The 24,827-nt window shown below is 40.5% G+C and overlaps 1 long non-coding RNA gene across 2 annotated transcripts in view; it reads left to right on the forward strand.

The window, feature by feature from the left end:
- Positions 1–24,019, forward strand: part of LOC133239158 (uncharacterized) — a 155,948-nt gene extending 131,929 nt beyond the window's left edge. For both annotated transcript variants that reach the window (XR_009733743.1, XR_009733742.1), the window contains 2 exons: positions 20,564–20,698; positions 21,653–24,019. This is a non-coding gene — a long non-coding RNA (uncharacterized LOC133239158). The remainder of the gene's footprint in view (positions 1–20,563; positions 20,699–21,652) is intronic.
- Positions 24,020–24,827: the final 808 nt, after the last annotated feature.

Raw genomic sequence — 24,827 nt, forward strand, 5'->3', positions numbered from 1 at the left:
CATTCAAATGGAGGCCAGCATCCTAAGCAATGACTCAGAATAAATAGCTCGAAGAGAGAAAAACATATTCTCTCTACTTGGAGGCATCCTTCAAATGAAATGAACTTACCCAGGCCACGACTACCTTTCAGAAGCCTGGATGCTTCTATTGTGTCCACAACAGAGCATATTCTTAAGGTGAACTCAAATGAACAGTGGAGACCTCTGAAGGTCAGTTCTCTCCATCACTAATGAAAAGTGTGACCCCAGGCAGGTCTTTACAGTTTTCCTTGCCTCAGTTTCTTCATTTGTAAAATGAGAGAGCTAGACCGCATAGACTTAGAGGTCCTCTTGGTTCTAAGAATTGCTGATTTCAGGTTATCTTACTCTAGTCCTGGAGGTATTATTGATTCCAGGTATTGTCTTACCCACCGAGAGACGCTAATGCACTGAGTAAGGAGGCAGGTGCTGAGGCGTTGTTCCTGGTTCAACTACTCCTGTGGCCAAGAGAGGTAGAAGATACAGTCATCACTTGGGTGGCACATATTTTAATTTGCACCAGGATGTTTCTGAACCCTAGAGGGAGTCACAGGTTTATATTTACCTAGTATCTTACCAGAAAACCTCCTTTGTTATGGCAGAGGAAAACACAGTAGCCAACAGTTCTGTTGTACTTTTGTGTGCTTTGCTATGATGATTCCCAGGTTTTGCCATTACCCTTTACTTCAAGGGCAGGAGAAATAGGGAATTCAGAGAGAATATAACTGCTTTATCTGTGTCAGGAATGTGATGGAGCAGCCTCTAGTCTGAGGGATGGGGTTGTTCTCTTACTGCCAGAAGGATGATAGATTGGATAATGCACTGCAGGCGGATTCTTTACCAGCTGGATTACCAGGGAAGCCCAGATTGGATGATAGCAGAGGATTCTTCTTTAGTCCAGGCACTCGGGTATGTTTAAAGCACTGTTTTGCTTAGACCAATGTAGCTCCTTGATGGAAGCTTTCATTTATTGATGGTTAACGTTTTCCTCAAGGTTAAATGTTTCTGAGAGTGGGGGTTCTATATAAAATTCCCATTTTTTTCAACCAATAATATTCAAATGCTTTAAAGAATTAAATTACTCTATCAGATGCATACTCATAATACTAATGCTTTTACAACCTAATTAAACACATAGAATTTGAAGAGTCATACAATTCGTATCAATACACAATTCAAGCCATTGTTTCATAATGTTTAAAATAACTTGCATATATGTGTTAATATGCAATTTTTTTTTCTCTTTCTGACTTACTTCACTCTGTTTCACAGATGCTAGGGCCATCCTCATCTCTACAAATGATCCTATTTTCTTCCTTTTTTGTGGCTAAGTAATATTCATGTGTGTGTGTGTGTGTGTGTGTGTGCATACCACATCTTCTATATCCATTTATCTATTGTTGGACATTTGGGTTGTTTCCATGTCCTGGCTACTGTAACTAGTGCAGCAATGAAGTCAAAGAGAAAAAGGAATATCATATATTAACACATATATATGGAATTCTAGAAAAATGGTACAGATGAATCTATTTCCAAGGCAGGAATAGAGACATAGATAGAGAATGCAGATGGGGAGAAGGGAAGGGTGGGATGAACTTGGAGGTTAGGATTGGCATATGCACTCTACTATGTGTAAAATAGATAGCGAGTGGGAAGCTGCTGCATAGCACAGGGAACTCAGCTCAGGGCTCTGTGAGGACCTAGAGGCGGGAGACAGTGAGGTGGGTAGGAGGGATGTCCAAGAGAGAGGGGATATATGTATGCATATGGCTGATTCACTTCATTGTACAGTGGAAACTAACACAATATTGTAAATCAGTTTTATTTAAAAAAAATAACTTTTACCACTTAAAAAAAGAAACCAAAAAACAAAACTGAGGGTTCAGGAGCCCAGTGGCCTCTTAAAACCATCACCTGGAAGGCATCACAGTATTTCCTATCAGGGACATGCTGGCCTTACAGCAGATTTGTCAGGGTTACCCAGTACAGACAGTTCCAGGGATTCTTGGGGTGCTTTCAGTGGTCCCAGGACTGGCAGCAAATGCCAATAGAATCATGGTTTGTGTGGGGCATGGGGGAGAGTCAGAAGTGGGCATTGTGGCTTCTAGTGCTGTATTTATAAAAAAAAAAATTGTGGTAAAGTATACATAACATACCGGGGCTTCCCTGGTAGCTCAATCAGTAAAGAATCTGCCTGCAGTGCAGGAGACACGGGTTTTATCCCTGGGTTGGGAAGATCCGCTGGAGAAGGAAATGGTAAGCCACTCCAGTATCCTTGCCTGAAAAATCCCATGGACAGAGGAGCCTGGTGGGCTGTAGATCATGGGATCGCAAAGAGTCAGGCACAATTGAGCAACTAACACTTTCACATATAACATAACATTTGCCATTTTAAGAATTTTAAGTGTGTAACTTGGTAGCATTAAGTACTTCACAAAATCATATAACTATCACCACTGTCCATTTCCAGAAGTTTCTTATCATCCCATACAGACACTCTGTGCCCATTAAACAATATCCCTGTTCCCTCCTTCCCCAGCCCTTAGTATACCGTATTCTACTTTGTTTCTATTTCAAGTACCATATGTGAGTGTAATCATGTGATATTTGTCCTTTTGTGTATGGCTTATTTTACTTAGTATGTTCTCAAGGTTCAGCCATGTCATAGTAGACATCAGAATTTCATTTCTGTTTATGGCTAAATAATATACCATTTCATGGGCATGTTACAGTTTTTCCATTCATCTGTTAATGCACAGTAGGGTTGTTGCCTTTTTCTGCTGTGAATAATGTTGCCATAAACACTGATATACAAGTATCTTTTAAGTCTTTGCTTTCAATTTTTCTGGGTATATATCCAGAAGTGGAAATACTGGATGATACAGTCATTCTATGTTTTACTTTTTGAGGGACCATAAAACCATTTTCCACAGAGGTTGCACCATTTTATATTACTCTCAGATATGCATGAGGGTTCTAATTTTTCCATGTCTTCGCCAACACTTGTTATTTCCTGGTTTTTATTTTTTTGATACCAGCGATGCTAATGGTATGAAATGGCATCTCATTATGGTACTGCTATATGTTTGATAGAGCAAGGGAAGCAAAGAATAGGAAGAGTATTTTTGCTTGGAAATTTAGCCATTGACTAGATCCCTGAAGATGCAAGTTCTGTGTACCCTCTGGTACTGACACAAAAACAAACACACAGACCAATGGAATAGAATAGTGCGTGCACACGAAATTGTTTCAGTCGTGTCCTACTCTTTGCGACCCTAGGGGCTGTAACCCACTAGGTTCCTCTGTCCATGGGATTCTCCAGGCAGGAATACTGGAGTGGGTTGCCATGCCCTTCTCCAGGGGACCTTCCCCACCCAGGGATCGAACCCAGGTCTCCTTCACTGCAGGTGGATTCTTTACTGTTAAATGGAGTATTATCTATAAAAATTTTGAATCACTATGTTGTATACCTGAAGCTAATATTGTGACTCAACTGTTTTCCTTTTATTTATTTTTTTAAAATTATTATTATTATTATTTACTTTACAATATTGTATTGGTTTTGCCATACATCAACATGCATCCGCCATGGGTGCACACGTGTTCCCAATCCTGAACCCCCCTCCCACCTCCCTCCCCATATCATCCCTCTGGGTCATCCCAGTGCACCAGCCCCAAGCTTCCTGTATCCTGCATCGAACCTGGACTGGCGATTTGTTTCTTATATGATATTACACATGTTTCAATGCCATTCTCCCAAATCATCCCTCCCCCCCCACCCAGAGAGTCCAAAAGACTGTTCTATACATCTGTGTCTCTTTTGCTGTCTCACATACAGGGTTGTTGTTACCATCTTTCTATAGTTAAGAAAAATAAGTTACTTAATCGCTGACTCAACTTTCTTTCCCAGTACCTATGATTATGAAGCTCAAAGTAAATATAAATCACCCGGGATATACTGCCTGCACCAGCCCAAGTTCAGGGCACATGCTGAACCATGGGCCCATTTCTTGTTATTTGCCCTTGACAGATTATAGGTATGGCACAATTTGATTATGATCAGAGTATAATAGACTTCATTTTTTGGAAAGATAAACATTACAACTCCTAGCCAAAACTTGTTACTTAAAACACATTCTGTTCAAAATATTGGTCACTTTAACTTTTGAAATGAGTTTCTCAAGCTAATATTTTAGCTGAAGGGGTCATGGGATTTAGCCATTGATATTCTATATAGAGAGAGACATTTCATACAGAATTCTATCAGGAATGATATAGAATTGTCATTTTTATTGACTTTCAATCAGTCTTTGGTTGTAAACAATAAGTTGCTTAAATCAATTCAAAATACCTCTCTCTCCTAACACTACTTAAACTCATAAAACATCTGAAAAATAGTATCCCATAAGACTCCAAGTGAGTAGGGTTGCTTCTTAATCAAATAGGCATGCTTTTTCAGTGAGACAAAGCATGGCTATGTCCTGACTTCCTTTCATTTTAATTAGTTTCTTATCATCTGATAGCACATTGGGATGAACATTCTTTTATATAAAGCTGCTATGTTTTCCATATTGTGATCTTAGTAGACAATGTAACATGCCATCTAATTATTATGGAGGAGAAAAACTACAGACTGTGTATCCTAAGATGAAAAATGATTTTTCATGGAAATAATATTTAATTAGTTCATATTTAATAATTTCACATAGCAAGTCACTTCACTCAGTGCTCGTGGCACATGTTTCTCATGAAAGAAATAGAAAATAACATACCTTAAAATTAGGCATTCCATGAACGATATTTTAAAATGGTGGAGCAGTCACTTGACTATGTAATATTCTGGGATAAGCAATTTTGGCCATTCTATTTACAGTCTTCTGGAATATAGATTGCTTTTTAGTCTGTGAAGTTTAGGTAGGGGATGCAGGTATAAAGATGACTAAAAACCCAACTTTCTACTCACATATTGCTCAAATCCCCTCTCTGAATGGAGGTGAGAGGTATATATCTTTGTTAGGCTCCTCGAGTTTCACAAAAGAATGTCAACTGATCCACTACTCAGCTTTAAATTAAAACATATCATTTTGAATATAAGTGGCAAGAGCAAAGCGGCCAAGCCAGGTAATTGTCAAGGATTACAAATCTGAATTCTCTTGTGCTCTATTCGAACTCTTAGTCAAGAGAAAAATATCATAGAGAAGGGCTCATAGGATAGACAATCTATTAAGTTCTCCAAATGAATGCTTCTCAATTTCTCTTAACAAGGAAGATAAAATGATTTATTAAAAACAAGAACATAGCTATTTGTCACGTGGACAGACCAGGTGGGATGGATGTGGCTGTTAAGGACTATATTGTATTGGTTCTGTCTTTGAAGATGGAGTTGGTTTCCCTATCACAAAGTCACGTGGAGCACCATCACCCCCTGGGCAATAATTGTATTTCTAGTATCTATCGCCAAATACAGGATGAGAAGATAAGCCTCTATGAATTCTGTGCCGAATTTAAGTATCTATATAATCATCTACATAGTCATGATAGTGTCTATACATATCTGAACATTGTTCATATATCAGTGAGTGAGACAATTATTTATGAAATAAATACATAGGCAATACTGGAAACTTTACAAAAACTTAAAGTTTCCCCAGGAATTTGTTGTGCAGAAATTAGAAGTCACAAGTAACCTATGTAAATTACGCTTTGTTATCACCGGATGAAAAACAATCTATTGGAGGGTGTTGAGTGCCTGGTTTGTCATATTACACAGTGCGAGGCCCCTTCAGTGAAATTTTTTGCTTTATTTATGAAAAATTATTGCTTTTCCCCCCTAATAGTTTATCTTTGGGAAGCAGAATCATATGATAGACTAAGAAAAAATTAACTGTTAGGAAAATTTTGAGGCAAATATGCCACTTCCTATAACTGGCAAATAGGACCTCATGAAAGGTCTCTTATGTCAACCTCATTTCTATCCTATTCCCTTGCTTTCTGTTCATCATCTACCTCTAATTTTTTATCTTGGTGTATCTTATATATCTTTGAATAAGATATCTTTGAAAAGATAATAAATCTTTTTTTGAATAGAGCTGGGTATCCATAAACAAAATTAAATGGCTGCCCTCTATGGGGTTGGCAAGTTGACACAGCATAAGGACAGAGGTATTCATATAAAAGGACAGAGGTTGATTCCTTTTGTAAGCTCTGAATATTGTGAATATTGTGTTCAAAGTTTCTCTGCAAATCCTAGAAGCTCCGGCTTCCCTTACAATGTGGGTAGGTGTGGTATAGCTGCAAAAATTACTGGAGTGAGAGGAAATTCTGGGCTTTCATTCTCAGCTTTCGTGTTAACTAACAGTATTAATCAAGGCATTGGGACATTGGTTCTTTTTTTTAAAGTTAGTTTATATTGGAGTATAGTTGCTTTACAATGTTGTGTTAGTTTCTACTGTACAGCATAATAAGTAAGCCACATATATCTCCTCCCCTTTGGATTTTCTTTCCATTCAGGTGACCACAGAGCATCAGGTAGAGTTTCCTGTGCTATACAGTATGTTCTCATTAGCTACCTATTTTTTTTTTCTTTAGATGATCAAACTCTTTTTTTTTTCTTTTTTCTCCTTTTTTTCTTTTTTAACTTTACAATATTGTATTGGTTTTGCCATATATCAACATGAATCCACCACAGGTATACACGTGTTCCCCATCCTGAACCCTCCTCCCTCCTCCCTCCCTGTACCATCCCTCTATGCAGTATCAATAGTGTATATGAGTCAATCTCAGCCTCCCACTTCGTCTGAATCCCTCTTCCCTCCTTGGTATCCATATTTGTTCTCTACTTCTGTGTCTCTATTTCTGCTTTGTAAATAAGATCATCTATACCATCTTTCTAGATTCCACATATATGTGTTAATAAACAATGTTTGTTTTTCTCTTTCTGACTTACTTCATTCTGTATGAAACTCTCTAGGTCCATCCATGTCTCTAAAAATGATGTATTTTCATTCCTTTTTATGGCTGGTTAATATTACACTATATATATGCACGACATCTTCTTTATCCATTCCTCTGTTGGTGGACATTTAGGTTACTTCCATGTCCTAGAAAAATCCTCAGCAATATACTAGCACACCGAATCCAACAACACATTAAAAGGATTATAAACCTTGCTGGACGTTCATTGGACGGACTGATGTTGAAGCTGAAACTCCAATACTTTGGCCACCTGTTGCAAAGAGCTGACTCATTTGAAAAGACCCTGATGTTGGGAAAGATTGAGGGCAGGAGGAAAAGGGGACGAGAGAGGATGAGATGGTTGGATGCCATCACCGACTCAATGGACGTGGGTTTGGGTGGACTCTGGGAGTTGATGGACAGAGAGGCCTGGCGTGCTGCGGTTCATGGGGTTGCAAAAAGTCGGACATGACTGAGCGACTGAACTGAACTGAAACCTTGCATGATGAAGTGGGATTATCCCAGGGATGCAAGGATTCTTTAATATATACAAATTGATTCATGTGATGCCCCATTGTAGCAAATTGAAGCATAAAAACCATATGATCATCTCAATAGGTGCAGAAAAAGCTTTTGACAAAATTCAACACCCATTTATGATTAAAAACCCTCCAGAAAGTGGGTAAAGAGGGAACCTACCTCAACATAATAAAGGCCATGTATAACAAGCTCACAGCAAACATTATTGTCAATGGTGAAAAACTGAAAGTATTTCCTCTAAGATCAGGAATAAGACAAGGGTGTCCGCTCTTGCCACTAATTATTCAACATAGTCTTGGAAGCCCTAGCCATGGCAATCAGAGAAGAAAAAGAAAAAAAAGTCCAAATTGTAAAAGAATGAAAACTGTTACTGTTTGCCAATGAAATGATACTATACACAGAGAATCCTAAAGACGCTATCAGAAAACTGCTAGAGCTAATCAATGAGTTTAGTAAGGTTACAAAATTAATACACAGAAATCTCTAGCATTCCTATACATAAACAATGAAAGGTCAGAAAGGGAAATACATGAGACAATCCCACTTACCATTGCAACAAAAAGAATAAACCTACCTAAGGTGGCATTATTTCTTTCAAGAGTCACGTGTTCATCAGCTTGTAAATCAGAACTTATTTCTTTCAAGAGTCATGTGTTCATCAGCTCATAAATCAGAACTCAGTGCTTTCTGGTGACCAAGGAACTCTGTAAGACAAAGGCAGAGGTAGGTATGGCAGGGAATGGAGAGCCCGTGACCCACCTGAGACATGCCAACCTTTTTGGTACTCTGTGCCAGCTGAACAGTGGGGGTCAGATTTGCCCAGAGGCTGTCAGGTATTTTTGCTTTTTTTTTTTTTTTCCCTTCTTATAACCCCTGGTCCCAGTGATCCTGCAGGGTCCCGCTGTTCTTGTCATTCTGTGGTGATAACTCCATTGTTCAGCACAATCCACCTCTTCCAGGCTGGGCAAGTGTGAAGAATGAAATGATAGTCGGGATGTGAGCTGAAGTGAGAGGATCGCAGGCAGAGAGACTCCGAAGAAATCTTTTAAGAATTCAGTGACAGCCTCTGGCACCTGGTACCTGGGGCAGAGCTGCAGCTGCTTGGGGAATGGCAGCAGCTCACAGACCGACCTGACGGGAGGGGCGGGCTCTCCGTGCTGAGCTTGACTTTGGGCTGACCATGAACCTAAGAAGCAGAATCACAAATAGTGACAGGCAATAATAAATAACCGTTTCCCAGCTTCCTTTTCTTCCCTCCCCTAGACCCTTAGGCATTCAGCCTACTTTCTGCTCCTTTTAACAGCTTTCTCATTATATTCTACCCATCACTCAAGTGCAGTTCAAATGCCAGTTCGTCCTCGAAGCCCTCCTGTCTCTGCAGCTGGAATTCTTTATGCTCTGGGTTTGGTTTGGATTTCACTGAGTGCAAATTGCATTTTACCAGGTGCTAGTATTATGACAATCTGTTGTCACCTGCTGGAATGTAAGCTGCTTTCTCTCTGTTTTTCTGTCTCCCTCTTGGCGCCTAGAACAGTGCCTTGTCAAAGCAGATGTCCAGGAAATGAAGTATGAAAGCCCAGAGTTTAGGCTCTGTGGCCAGAAACACAGACTCAGTCTGGGCTGCTGGACCCATTAGCTTTATGACTTTGGATGAATTAGCAATCTCTCCAGGCCTCAGAATCCCATGGACAGAGGAGACTGGCAGGCTACAGTTCATGGAGTTGCAAGAGTTGGACACAACTTAGTGACTAAACCACCACCACCACCAAACCTCAGTGTTTATCATTAGTTCAGTTTGTCTTCTTGCTTGTGTTTAGGATTATACGGTTAATTCACGTACACTTCTCAGCATAATAATATCTGGTGTCTGGATAAATGTTACAAAACAATGTTGCTACATGTTGCAGTCTATGCCCTCTGTAGCCACGTTCCTTTTTTTATTATCTGAAAAATGATTTTGTGTGTGTTGATGAAAAACAGGGCTCTGTGGATGATGGCTTTATGATGGACCAGAAATGAATTGACAAAAAAAAAAAAAAAAAAAAGGAAAACAAGGATTTGACATCTTAGACTTGGAGGAATAGGATAAAAAGTGACTGATGTTGGAAAGCCGAAATTGCAAACTAATTATAAAGAGAAGGCCTGAGGGAAACAGAATAAATTTAATTAAGAGGCGCAGTTGGATCAGCTGTCCAGAATGACACATTTGTTAAACAAAAGAGAGAAAAAGTCCAAAGTAAAGATGAGGCAAAAACTGAGAAAAATTCAAAGGGAAGGTCTGCTTGTGGAATCTGTCCTAGGGCTTGGGTGGAGGGGGGCCAGGGAGTTCCTCCAGAGGGATACCTGAGGGTTGAATAACCATTTAAAGGCTGGAGGTGGTGCCTGGGACAGGAGCTCACACCAGGTCTCACCAGAAAAGCCCAGGCATCCTTAATGCTCAGGAAAGTGGGGTCCTATCTTCTATGAGAGAGAGAGAAGCTCATACTGCAAAGTCTGGCTTACCTGTTAAAATATGCTGAGTGCAAGTTGGTGAGAGCTATGGACTAATAATCTCCCACTTTCCCTCGAGTCAAGAATTGCAGTATTCTGTATAATTTTGCAAGTTGATCCTTATATCTAAAGTACCTGTGAAATAAGTGAACTAAGGTTGTATGTAATACTTCCCTGGTGGATCAGATATTAAAGAATTCGTCTGCAACTTGGGAGACCAGGTTCGATCCCGGGTGGGGAAGATCCCCTTAAGAAGAGCATGGCATCCCACTCTAGTGTTCTTGCCTGGAGAATCCCCATGGACAGAGGAGCCTGGCGGGCTACACTCCATGAGGTTGCAAAGGGTCAGACACGACCGAGTGACCAAGAACAGCACAGCACAAGGTTGTAATAATGGAAGGATTTGGAAGTTGGTTGAAGTTTCATATGAAGCCAAATAATTAGAGGTTGTTTGCTGAGCATGGAATTAAGCTATCATATTTCATTAATTCTAAGACATATATAAAAACGAAGATCATGGAATCCGGTCCCATCACTTCATGGGAAATAGATGGGGAAACAGTGGAAACAGGGTCAGATTTTATTTTTCTGGGCTCCAAAATCACTACAGATGGTGACTGCAGTCATGAAATTAAAAGACGCTTACTCCTTGGAAGGAAAGTTATGACCAACCTAGATAGCATATTGAAATTTCAGCAGAGACATTACTTTGCCAACAAAGGTTTGTCTAGTCAAGGCTATGGTTTTTCCTGTGGTCATGTATGGATATGAGAGTTGGACTGTGAAGAAGGCTGAGCGCCGAAGAATTGATGCTTTTGAACTGTGGTGTTGGAGAAGACTCTTGAGAGTCCCTTGGACTGCAAGGGGATCCAACCAGTCCATTCTGAAGGAGATCAGCCCTGGGATTTCTTTGGAAGGAATGATGTTAAAGCTGAAACTCCAGTACTTTGGCCACCTCATGTGAAGAGTTGACTCATTGGAAAAGACTCTGATGCTGGGAGGGATTGGGGGCAGGAGGAGAAGGGGACGACAGAGGATGAGATGTCTGGATGGCATCACTGACTCGAAGGACGTGAGTCTGAGTGAACTCTGGGAGTTGGTGATGGACAGGGAGGCCTGGCATGCTGCGATTCATGGGGTCACAAAGAGTCGGACACGACTGAGCGACTGATCTGATCTGATCTGATCTGAAGACATATATGATCACATTTTAATATCCAAAATTATGCTATGTAATAAATAATTGTATCTTACAATTGTGCTGGCCAGGTAGCAATAGAGATGTGGCTTGTTAAAATCTGCATATGCATAAAGTAAAAAGTGTCAGCATCAAAACATGCAAAATGGGTCAACACCTGGGAAAAAAATCTGGAGAGAAATGTGACTAACTCTTTTAAGAAACATGAATTCGCCATGACATGATGGCACAGAGCATGGAAAAGAATATCAGTGACTCTTCCTACCCAGAAAGTAATTAGAAAGATTCAGGTTTGTATTGTGAAGAAATTCCAAAGGGGGTTTTTATTTCATTTATAGTTCAGCGTATGTGTATAGAAGATAAAAATGCCTCCATCAGTTTCTAACAGCTGAGACTCAACAAGAAGCTGATTTACACATGGAATAGGGAAACATAGGGATAGTGAGATATAGGGCTATGACCTGGGAATAGTAACATTGCCATCGCAAAGCAAAGGGTTGGAGGTGTGCTCCTAGAAGTCAGGGTGAGAGAGTTGCAAGACAGGATCCGAGGGTGACTGTAAAAGGAGGAGGGATACAACAAGCCCAAGTAACCCTACAGGGAGACAGTTGGGGGAATCAACATCCACTGCCAGCCCCCATCCCCCCATCCTCTGATTTCTTGGAGGAATTTGATCTCTTGATCAAACAGAAGGCAGAAGTAATACGATCCATTTATGTAAACTACCAGTTTTCAAGTTTTTTGGTCTCAGAACTCTATTATACTCTTAAAAATTATGGAGGACCCCAAAGAACTTCTATTTCTATAGCTTATATCCATTGATACATACCACATTAGAAATAAAAGCTAAGAAACTAAAAAAAAAAAAAAGTTGAATTAAAAAGTAATAAATCCATTGCATGTTAATAAAGAAACATTTCAATGAAAACAACTATGTGTTTCAAAAGCTAGTAAGTAGGTGGCATTGTTTTACATTTTGGAGAATTACTAATGTTTGGCTTCATGGAGGACAACTGGATTTTCATATTGATTTCTATATTCAAAATGTGGTGACATACCACTTTGGTTGAAGTGCGTGAAAAAAAAAGCTTCATACCTACGTGCAGTTAGAAAAGGAGGCTTTTAAATATGTCTTCCAAAAATCATGTATATTCTCCTTTAATAATGCACCAAAGCTCAACAAGTAGTTTCTTAAAGGTTAGTGCAATATGGAATCTGAAATTATACCAATGAACTTTGTGTACTTGGTGACATTAAAATCTATTGGTCTGTATTGAACTTTGAATATACATTTTACCCATGCATGATTGTGTAGTTTTATGCCTTGGTCATTTGGAAAATATCGGTTTAGTGAATTATGCAAATCTACTACATATTGACACACTTGAATATACAATATAAAAAAAAAACAGTTTTGTTAACAGCACCTCCAATCTCATCAGAAAAATTTTTAAGCTTTGGGAAACTGTCAGTCTCATTAGAGCGAATATAAGTTTCAAAAATTCTAATATTTGCTTAAAAGCTCAAATTGTATCATTGGCAACAAATACAATGGTTTCTCTCAAAATGACAGATTCACTTGTGTTATTTTTGAGAAGATGCCTGCCAAAAGCCAATTCCGAATACTTATAGTTTATCTGTTAGTCTTATTTCCAAATGGTGCTCCATGAGCAAAGCAGATATTCAGCCTGCAGTTTAAACAATCCTGTCAATGCGTTTCTTGGAAATAACCGTCATGCTTGGGTGTACAGTAGAAGAATGCTTTCTGCATACTCCTCTCTCATTACATGGAATATTAAAAAGATATGGACGCAAAAGATGTGAGTGAATGAAATTAATACTGTTTTTGCTGCTTTGTCATGGCATTCTTAAATGAAGCTGGCATTTCTTTAAGAATTGAGAGTGCTGAGTGAGTGGAGAACGCAGTGTGAATGTGAAAGTCACTCAGTCATGTCCAACTCTTTGCAACCCCATGGGGTGTAGCCCGCCAGGCTCCTCTGTCCATGGGATTCTTCAGGCAGGAATACTGGAGTGGGTTGTCATGCCCTCCTCCAGGGGAACTTCCCGACCCAGGGATCGAACCCAGGTCTCCAGCATTGCAGGCAGATTCTTTACCGTCTGAGCCACCAGGGAAGCTGGAAGAACACAATGACAACCAGCAAGTGGGTGCCCTGCCTTGATTCCTGCTAAGGCAACAGCAGTTTTATCCACCTTTGCTTTTGCACCATTGGTTCGCATGGCAGCACAGTGAAAAAGGCAAGTACTGTCTTAGTATTCTTGTAGTTTTGACTTGTGTACCTCGTGAAAAAGTCTTGTAGAAACCCAGGGATTTGAGGACTGTACCTTGAGGACTGCTGAGGTGGCCCCTGCAGATCAGTCTTCTGGGTCAGAAGGCCGAATGGAGAAAGGTGGGGAGTAGATTTGAGGGTGGTGGACAATAGGAAGCTGTACAAAGTAAAGCCTTAATCAGCACTCTGCTTTAGGATAAAATAAAGACACATCTCAGTCACACGATGACTTGATCTTTGGTTTCTAGGAGTTTGCAGTTTAGGAGCAGGAATAAGTCAAGTGTACAGGTAAACAATAGCAATTCAATAGTGGATGGGATCAAGATGGTAGAGTAGGAGGGTTTGGACCTCCCCTGCCCCACAAACACATCACAGATAAATCCACAAGTGGAACAGTTTTCACAGAAAATCAGCTAGAAACTGGCAGAAGATCTCTTCCACAACCAATCTTGCAAGAAAGATCCTCATAGAACCAGGTAGGATCAAAACAAGGCTTTACGATGGGATTGGCATCGCTGGGAGGGATCTGTGAATGTAGGGGGTTCCCTACTGGCAGGCGCTTGGCCTGTGAAGCCCCGCTGTAGACTGAAACAGGTTAGAGGTGCCGCGGGAGCCTGGACTCTGTGTGCTCCTCTGCTAGCTTGCTAGCACTCGGGGCAGAGAGAGACCAGTGCCGATGGCTGCCACCTAGCTTTACTACCTAGCCTGAAACAAGAGTCAGGCATGGGTGCTAATATGCGTAGCAGCTTGGTGCCGAAACCTGGGCAGACAGACCCTAGGAAGGGACTTGGTCTAGCTGCTCAGAGACAGACCAGAGGGCCTGGGTTATGGCCAGGCTGACCTTCTGAGCCTCTTGTCAGGGTGCCTACAGGGGGCTCCCCAGGTGGCACAGTGCCAAAGAATCTGCCTGCCAAAGCAGGAGATACCAGAGATGTGGGTTTGATTTTTGGATCACGAAGATCCGCTGGAGAAGGAAATAGTAACCCACTCCAATATTCTTGCCTGGGAAGTCCCATGGACAGAGGAGCCTGGCAGGCTACAATCCATGGGGTCGCAAAGAGTGGGACATGACTGGGCATACACACACAACAACTATAGTTGGGCACAACTCTTGAAGTGGTGGACCATGTGCACACGCACACAGCTGGGGGCGGGCTGACCTGTGAGCCCATCACCAGTACTCACAGCCTTGGAGCAGGAGGGCAGATCCAAGGGCGGGTCAGCCAGCTGTAGATTTTGTTGCCATGTATACTGGCTGGTAGACAGCATCATAGATTTGCACCATTCCAGTGGAAAGCCCCTGGGGAGGAGTATGCAGGGGTTCCTCACCCAGTTCGAGTGCTCTGGTTCCTTCTCCCTCACACAGCTGCTTAGAACCAGAACTGGGGCAGACAGGTCTCAGGAAAGCCCTAACACAAAGGCTAACACAGGTAACCCTAACACAGGTAACAGCAAAGCCACCTTGATTCCTGCCCGCACAGTGCCCTCGGCTCTAGTGCTAGCCTAGAAGCAGGTCTTGAATGAACACATAGAGAAAGGGACATGACCTCGGGCTGCTTCTGGGCAGAACCTCAGAGGCATGCACAGGTGGTCATTTCACTGTGACCACATGTGCATCACGTGCTTCAGCTTATCCTTCCTGGAGACAAAGCACACACTTAAGCACAAGGGATCCTTTATTGAACCCGACCCTCCGGGTTTCTACTCCAACAATTGGAGAGCAGACCCCACCAATGACAGGGCTGTGACATCCATGGGGCAAAGCATAGGCCCTTCCCAACATCTAGTGCAGTCTCTGGACACCACACCATCGGTCACATCTCCTATCGGGGGGAAACAGCCAGCATACTCTGAGGAAAGATGTGGCAGGCATCCATACCAAAAATACTGGACTCACACAGTCTACAAGGAGACGATCCTACATAATAGCAACCCTTCAGGACCACAGTAGGTAACTGTTCCTCCTAAATTCATAGAGACAAAGTTAAGATGAAAAAGCAGAGAAACTACTTCCAATGAAAAGAACAAGAGAAATTCCCCCAAAGAGCAAATAATGAAAATGACCTTGCCAGTCTACTAGACCCTGAGTTCAGAAGGGAGGTAATAATCTTTCTTAATTCCTATAGTACTTTATTGATAGAAATTCAGATCACTGTAACAAGGAACTAGAAACTATAAAAAGGAGCCAATCAAAATTAGACAACTCAATTGCTGAGATTAAAAACCAAACTAGAAGCAATGAACAGCAGACTAAATAATGCAGAAGAGCAAATTAACTGATCTGGAAGTTAGAATAATGGAAATCACCCAATTAGAACAACAAAGACAAAAAAAAAAAAAAAAAAGCAACATATGAGATCTATGAGATAATATAAAATGTACCAACCTATGCATACATAATAGGGGTTTCAGAAGGAAGAAAGAGAAGGGGATTAAAAATTGATTTGAAGAAATTATGTCTGAAAATTTCCCACACCCAAAGAAGAATACAGTATCCTGGTATAGCCACCACAGAGGGTCCGAAACAAGATGAACCCAAACAGACCCACATCAAGACATATTAGACCATCTCTACATTTGAACATTCAAGTTGTCAACCTTCAAAGATGTCAACATGTGTTTTATCAACGTGGGATGTGAGTGAAATTAAGCTATTGCTAACCATCCTTCAAGCTCTACCATCTCCCACTTCCTCTCCCTCCGCCAGTCAGTAACCCTTCTTTGCCTGTTCACTTGATGCCAGTGCCTATATGCCAACTGTTGGACTGTATTACTATACTGTTTCAAGGTACTATACTGTAAGAATAAAAATGTCTTTATTTTTGTGTTTGTTTTTTTTATGTATTATTTGTGTGAAAAGTATTATAAACCTATCATGCTGCTAAGTCGCTTCAGTCGTGTCCGACTCTGTGCGACCCTGTAGACGGCAGCCCACCATGCTTCCCCGTCCCTGAAATTCCCAGGCAAGAACACTGGAGTGGGCTTCCATTTCCTTCTCCAATGCATGAAAGTGAAAAGTGAAAGGGAAGTCACTCAGTCATGTCCGACTCTTAGCGACCCCATGGACTGCAGCCCACCAGGCTCCTCCGTCCATGGGATTTTCCAGGCAAGAGTACTGGAGTGAGGTGCCATTGCCTTCTCTGATAAACCTATCATAGTATAGTACTATAAAGCCAATCATGTTAGCTAGGTAACTAGGCTAACTTTGCTGGACTTGAACAAATTAGACTTACGAACACAGTTTCAGAACATAACTCATTCATGTGTGGGGGACTAACTGTATTTAAATGGCGAAAGTTAAAGATTCTAAGGGCAATAAGAGAGAAACAAAGTCAATTACAAGGGAATTCCCATAAGGCTATCAACTGAGTTCTTTGTAAAAACTTTGTAGGGCAGAAGGGGTTGCATGAAATGTTCAAAGTCCTGAAAAGGAAAAGCCTGAAACCTAGGATACTCTTCCAGCAATATTATCATTTAAAACAGGAGAGATAAAGACTTTCTCAGACAAGCAAAAACTAAAAGATGAATACTAAATAGTAGACCTAATGTAAAAGAAATATTGCAAGGTCTTCTCCAAATAGAAACTTTTTGCAGCAAAGGAATCCATCAACAGAATGAAAAGACAGCCTATGAAACTGGAGAAAATGTTTGCAAAGGGTGAGATAAACAAGGTGTTAGTTTACAAAATATACTAACTGTTCATACAATTCAATATAAAAGAAAAGAAAGAAAAAACCCACCCCAATCAAAAAAATGGGCAGAATGGGGTGGGGAGATAGGGATACGCTTGGAATTTGGGGTTAATAGACTCAAACTATCAAAGCATTCCATTTAGAATGGATTAACAGCAAAGTCCTAGTATATAGCACAAGGACCTATATCCAGTTTTCTGGGATAAACCATAATGGAAAAGAATATAAAAAAGAATGTACATATCTGTATGACTGAGCCATTTAGCTGTACAGCAGAGACTGGCACGGTATTGTAAATCAGTCATACCTCAATTTTTAAAAAAAAAAAAAGGAAAAATGTGCAGAAGGCCTAAATAGACATCTCTTGAAAGAAAACATACAGATGACTAACAGGCACATTAAAAGATGCTCAACATTAATAATTATTAGAGAAATGCAAATCAAAACCACAATGAAGTATCACTTCCTACCAATCAGAATGGTTATCACCAAAATGTCTACAAATAATAAATGCTGGAGAGAGTGTGGAGAAAAGGGAACACTCTCATACTGCTGATGGGAATGTAAAGTGGTGCAACCCCTATGGAAAACAGTATGGAGTTTCCTTAAAAATTAAAAAAAGAGCAACCAAATGATCTAGCAATTCCACTTCTGGGCATATATCTAGAAAAGATGAAAACTCTAATTTGAAAAGATACATGCACCCCAGTATTCATAGCAGCAGAATTCATAATTGCTAAGACATGGAAACGTCCCAACTGCCCATCAACAGACAACTGGTTTAAGAAGATGTGATATATAATTGAATATATACAAAAGAATATTGTGTATATATATACACAATTATATATATTGTCTATATAATTGATATACACAAAAGAATGTAATACTGCCATTGGCAGCAACCTGGATGGACTTAGAGAATATTATGCTTAGTGAAATGTCAGAGAAAGACAAACATTGTATGATATCTGGAATCTAAAGAATAATACAAGCACTTTGCTGGTGGTTCAGTGGTTTAGGTTCAGTGGTTTAGACTCAGTGTTTCCACTGTAGGAGGTGGTTAGGTCCCTGCTAGGGAAGTAAGATCCCACATGCCACATGGCCAAATAAAGGCATCTTAAATAAATAAGAACAAAAAATAATACAAATGAATCTATACACAAAACAGAAATAGATTCACTGACATAGAAAACAAAGTTATGGTTACCAAAGGGGAAAGGGTGTGGGCAACAGATAAATTAGGATTTGGGGATTAACAGGTACAGATTATCATACATGAAATAGATAAGCAACAAGAATTTACTGTATAGTACAGGGAACTACAGGGAATAGATGGGGAAACAGTGGAAACAGTGTCAGACTTCATTTTTGGGGGCTCCAAAATCATTGCAGATGGTGACTGCAGCCATGAAATTAAAAGACGCTTACTCCTTGGAAGGAAAGTTATGTCCAACCTAGATAGCATATTCAAAAGCAGAGACGTTATTTTGCCAACAAAGGTCCGTCTAGTCAAGGCTATGGTTTTTCTTGTGGTCATGTATGGATGTGAGAGTTGGACTGTGAAGAAGGCTGAGCGCTGAAGAATTGATGCTTTTGAACTCTTGAGAGTGCCTTGGACTGCAAGGAGATCCAACCAGTCCATTCTGAAGGAGATCAGCCCTGGGATTTCTTTGGAGGGAACTTTGGCCACCTCATGCGAAGAGTTGACTCATTGGAAAAGACTCTGATGCTGGGAGGGATTGGGGGCAGGAGGAGAAGGGGACGACAGAGGATGAGATGTCTGGATGGCATCACTGACTCGATGGACGTGAATCTGAGTGAACTCCGGGAGTTGGTGATGGACAGGGAGGCCTGGTGTGCTGCAATTCATGGGGTCACAAAGAGTCGGACAAGACTGAGCAACTGAACTGAACTGAATTGACAGGGAACTACATTCAATCTTATAATAACCTATAACAGAAAATAATCTGAAAAAATATATAACCAAATCACTTTGCTGTATACCTGAAACTAACACAATATTTTTAAATCAACTGTACTTCAATTAAAAAAAAAAAAACTCAAAAAGTGTGGTAGCATAGTGTAATTGTAGCTTGATTTTTTTTAGCAGTATATAACATAAAATACATCTTTGAATTGACTCCATAAGTCTCACATCTATGAAGTATCATAAGTGGAGAGAATCAAATGAATTACGTGTTGGAGTGACCTGACACATCTCTTTCCACATATCTGTGTATTTTAGAAACACTTGGCTTTCTAGTCTTCCATTGTTTATGAATCTCCTTTCTGAGAGACACATTTTATCTCCTAAACTTACGAATGCACAAATGAATGGGTGAATGAATAAATATGAATGGCCTACAAGTCACTGTGCCTCCTTCAAAGGACTTTGCCTGTCCACTCTGGTAGGATGATTTTGTACTTTAATGTTCATAGGGCAGTTTTTTTTTAATGTTCAATTTCCTTTCACCTTTGAAGAGGAAGAATCATTTTACTGTCACCCTTACTCCTTGCCCACTATGCTATGGACATAATAAAGAAATGAGACTGATGGATGCACTATGCTGCCATCAGTCACTCTTCCATGAATGCCCAGCCAGACTTTCTCCGTCATGACTCAAGAAGAAAGTAATGTTATCTGCAAACTGCAGTCTCTTGAGTTTACATTTGCAAGGGAAATTGTAACCTAGGAACAATCCTTTATTTCGAGGGGATTAGAGCTTCAGCTGATATTGGACTCTCTTATTTGTTTCTATAAGTTTTTAACAGCTTGAAATGGCATTAAACTCTGCAGAGAGCACAATATAATGCCACTAATCCTGTTGATCTTACATTGCTTTACAGAGGCGAGAACTGCAATAAATCCTTTTATGTGTAAATCAGAAGAGATGTTAGCCATTTCTCTGCAAGGACATATCTTGTTACTAGAGTTGGATAAGTTAGAACTCAAGTATTAAACCTGAAATGTCTTTTCTCGTTCCCTTTGCTAGTCCACCAATTCTCTTCCTTCTCCCATTCCCCCTTCCCCAAATAATTGAACCTTTCTTATACCTATCTATCATCCATTTATCTATCCATCACGTGCAAAATCTCAGTGTCTGACTATTCTGCCATAGGACACATTTCTGCAAAGCATTGTGACATGCTTTTTGAAGGCTCACAGTAAGACTTGATTTTTAAGATCTTGCTGTCTAGTGGGAGGGATAAGTCAAGTGCACATGTAACAGAAACTTAAGGTTGGATTTGGCAGGATATGGATTTGAGAGGATAGTGGTTAAGGGCAAGGACTCAGCAGATGGAATCTATGCTTGTCTCTGTTACATGCATGTGTGCCTGCTAAGTTTCTCAGTGGTGTCCAACTCTTTGTGACCCTATAGGCTGTAGCCGTCTAGGCTCCTCTGTTCATGGGATTCTCCAGGCAAGAATACTGGAGTGGATTGCCGTGCCCTCCTCAGGGGATCTACCTGACCCAGAGATTGAACCCACGTCTCTTACATCTCCTGCATAGGCAGGTGTTTTTTTTTTTTTTTTTTTTACCACTAGTGCTACCTGGGAAGCCCTTTCTACCCATACTTCCCCAGACAAATCCTTTGATGTATCTGAACCTCGGGGTTCCTCATCTGCCTTGTCAACCACATAGGACTGTTGTGATGATTAAAGAAACGTAAGCATTTACCACAATGCTATTTATTCCTATAAATAATATTATAATCTGTGCTCAAGAGGTATATAGTGTGTGTTAGCTGCTCAGTCGTGTCTGATTCTTTGTGACATGGACTGTAGCCTGCCAGGATCCTCTGTCCATAGGATTCTTCAGGCAAAATTACTGGAGTGGGTAGCCATTTCCTTCTCCAGGGGATCTTCCTGATCCAGGGATCAAACCCGGGTTTCCTGTATTGAAAGCAGATTCTTTACTGTCTGAGCCACCAGGGAAGTCCCATGTTAGTTGCTCAGCTGTGTCTGACTCTTTGTGATGGCACGGACTAAGCAATAACCAAGCTGACCCTTAGGTTATTATTAATAGTCGATTTACTTAGCCACCAATAAAAACGTATCAAATTTGGTTTTTCTTTTGTGTAGCTTTCAGAAATAAAGCTAGCCCAAAGGCCCTGAGCTGTCACTAGCATTAAAGTAGTTTCTTAACACAGATAGTTAAGGCTATCCCTGAGAAAAGATGCTCCTGGAATTGTCTTTCTTATGGTGGACATATGTTGCGATAAACCACCTGTGCCATTCAATGAATCCCTACTCTTAGAAGCAATGATATCCAAATGTGTTACTGTCCCAGAGCTGGATTTGTCCAGAACAAAGATAGTCATGTATGACATAGGTCATCATATTTGCTCTGCTCGGTCCAGTGCAAATCAGCCCCGCTGCCTTCAGCCAGCAGTAAGTTTGCAAGCCATGCTTGGTGTCTCCCATATGCTATTATACTCACTTGAATCCCAACACTTTCTATATTGCAGCACCTTTGTCCCCATTCCAACACAGTCATCAATGATCCATACATTTCCTGGGAAAGAAAGAACCACAGTTTCTAGAACTTCAGAGGATCAGAGGAGACCAACCTATTTCGAGACTTTGGCAGTCTGGAATTCACACTGGAAGAGAGGAACAACGGAGGAAAATGTAACAGCCTAGAATCAGAATCTCAGCGTGACTTCTGGCCCCACTTCTGATTTACTCTGTTGACTGAACGAATTACCAAGACTTTCGGGGCCTCAAGTGAATGTATTCTCTACATAGTAAATGTATTATGCTAAATAATCTAAGCTTATTGCATTCACCAGTTCATCCATTTAATATTTATAAAGTACTTGATTCTGCACTGTGCAGAATACAAGACATTTCTATTATATAAGATCTAGGCACAGGCACACACTGACTCCATTACTCAGAATGTGATAGGAGCTGCAAATAAAGATACAAAATGGTGAGGGACTGTAGCTGTTCTATTGTGGGTCTCTAAGCTACTTCTCTTGCCTAGAAAATCCCATGGACGGAGGAGCCTGGTAGGCTGCAGTCCATGGGGTCGCTAAGAGTCAGACACAACTGAGCGACTTCACTTTCACTTTTTACCTTCATGCATTGGAGAAGGAAATGGCAACCCACTCCAGTGTTCTTGCCTGGAGAATCCCAGGGACGGGGGAGCCTGGTGGGCTGCCATCTATGGAGTTGCACAGAGTTGGGCACGACTGAAGCGACTTAGCAGCAAGCTACTTCTCAGTTCTAACCATAGGGCCAGATCTGTCATTGGTTTCTTCAAGTTCACAAACACATCTTGAAGCATCACCTCTATGGGACTCTGTTGTTTCCTCTGGAAAATGAGGCAAATGAATTTAACAGCTATTTCCAAGAATTTTTTTTTTTTTTTTTTAGTGGGAAGAGGTAAAGAGGGGAAAATCCTTGAGGATAAGTAATTCAATGGTCACATAACTTTATCACATTTGTCTCTGAACTTCATTGTGAATTGGTCAGTGACAATATCCTTGTCATCTTTTGATATATAAGGAGACTGAGGCTCTTAGAGGCTTAAGCACTTACTAGAAGGAAAACCAGAGTATGGATGCTCAGTATAGGACTGTAAATGTAACGCACAGAGAAATAATTGCTAGGTTAATTCTCCAAACTAAAACTCAGTTTTGCCATCAATATTTTCTTCTCCTGATTTATAACACATCCAGTGGAGGAGATAATGTGTAGTAACACCAGTTTCTTGGTTAATCATCTTTATCTGGGTTTGTGCTTTTAGGATGAACTCAGCGAGACGATGTTTTCTCCTGCCAATAGGTGGCAGAGGAGGCAAATTTGTCTGATAATGGAAATAAAAAATATCTGAAAGGAGGGAGCATGGACTGGGACCTCCTGTTCGGTCAACCTGCATTTAGCATGCACTCACATTGCAAAGCCCACCACAATGCAGGTTTGAGCACTGTTTGCTTGTCTGCTAAGTCACTTCAGTTGTGTCCGACTCTGTGACGCTATGGACTGTAGCCCGCCAGGCTCCTCTGTCCATGGGATTCTCCAGGCAAGAACACTGCAGTGGGTTGCCACACTGTATCTTCTACTGTCACATACACTTATCCTTTTAACTCATTTTAGGCTCTTTTAACTAATTTGAAAAATATCTGTATATTTTGTTGCTAAACTGAGATCTTGGAGGTCATGACCATAAAATTAGTCATCTTGGTGCTACAGTGCCAAATATAATAGTCATTTATTATTTGTTGCAGAAATGAATTTATTACTAGAGAAATAGGTAACAAGGAAGGACTGGGATATTTTCTAAACTGCATCACCTTTTTTTAGAGGATGGCTGAGGTGACCACAGAAAAATGAGACATGACAGAAAGTATGGTAATATAGCTTTTGTGACACATTAGCTGTAACGTATTTCAGGGCCATATCTTTATTCACATATGACTCTGTTGCATGTAATTTAACATCTCTGAGCCTGTTTACTCATGTAAAATGTGAAAAATAATGCTTCAAAGAACGGTCACCAGCTTAAGTCACTAATAAGCAAATTTAAGTTATACATTTTAATATAATACACATATATAAAGAATGGTGACTACTTCTATTATCTCTGTGACAAACCAGTTTCTCTTTGAAATGACATTTGATATCTTTAGAGTCAGCAAAATTAGCAAACTATCAAATGAAGTTTATTCTTTTTCTTATACCACCTGACTTTGCTACCAAGGAAGTAAAGGCAGTTTTGCAGGTTAAAAATGCTTGATTCGCTGAAGGAAAAAATATACTTGCAATTGTGATTTATGTGTATGATTTTTCTCTTATGAACAATTTAGAAATGAATCGGGCTTATTTTATGTGGTGTTGATTTTTATGCTAAATTTAAAAAGTGTTTCTCTAAAGATCCTGAACTGTGTTCCCTATCTGATCCTAGAGGCTTTTTTTTTCTGGAATATTTATAAAGTAAAATTAAATTTGGTGGAATATAATTAAACATATGACTTTAAGTATAACTTGAGGTCTGTGAAAGTTTGAAAACAAAGAACACTTCTGACAAGGAGAAAATGCTTGAAATTTGTGGTTCAGCAAGCTGCTTGTGGGTTTCCTGGTGGCTCACATGGTAGAGAATCCACCTGCAAGTTGGGATACCTGGGTTTGATCCCTGGGTTGGGAAGATTGCTTGGAGGAGGGCATGGCAGCCCACTTCAGTGTTCTTTCCTGGGAAATCCCATGGAGAGAGGAGCCTGGTGGGCTACAGTCCATGGGGTTGCAAAGAAGTCGGACACGACTGAGCACACTACGTGCACACACCACCACACAAGCTGCTTGTAGAATGATTCAAAAACTGTCACTGGAGAATCAGAGGATGGACAGCCAGAGTCTGAGTTAAGTTGGCTGTGTTACCAGTGGCTGTGCAGTCTCCTCCACCCAGCTCGGTACTGGGTCATGGTAGCTGCATCTCTAGCTGGTGGGTTGGAATGCATGTGAGGAACAAATGTCCCATCAAACAATAGAACCTATGCATTCTGTCTCATCAAACAATAGAACCTGTGCATTCTGGGGTCACACACTAGATTCTACCATCATTGAAAGACCAAAAAACAATACGAGGAAGTGACACAATCTCCACATGCTGAATTCACCCTAATTCCTTAAAGTTATCTT

Source organism: Bos javanicus, chromosome 26 (genome assembly GCF_032452875.1).
Source record: "Bos javanicus breed banteng chromosome 26, ARS-OSU_banteng_1.0, whole genome shotgun sequence".
In the NCBI taxonomy this organism is placed as follows: Eukaryota; Metazoa; Chordata; class Mammalia; order Artiodactyla; family Bovidae; genus Bos; species Bos javanicus.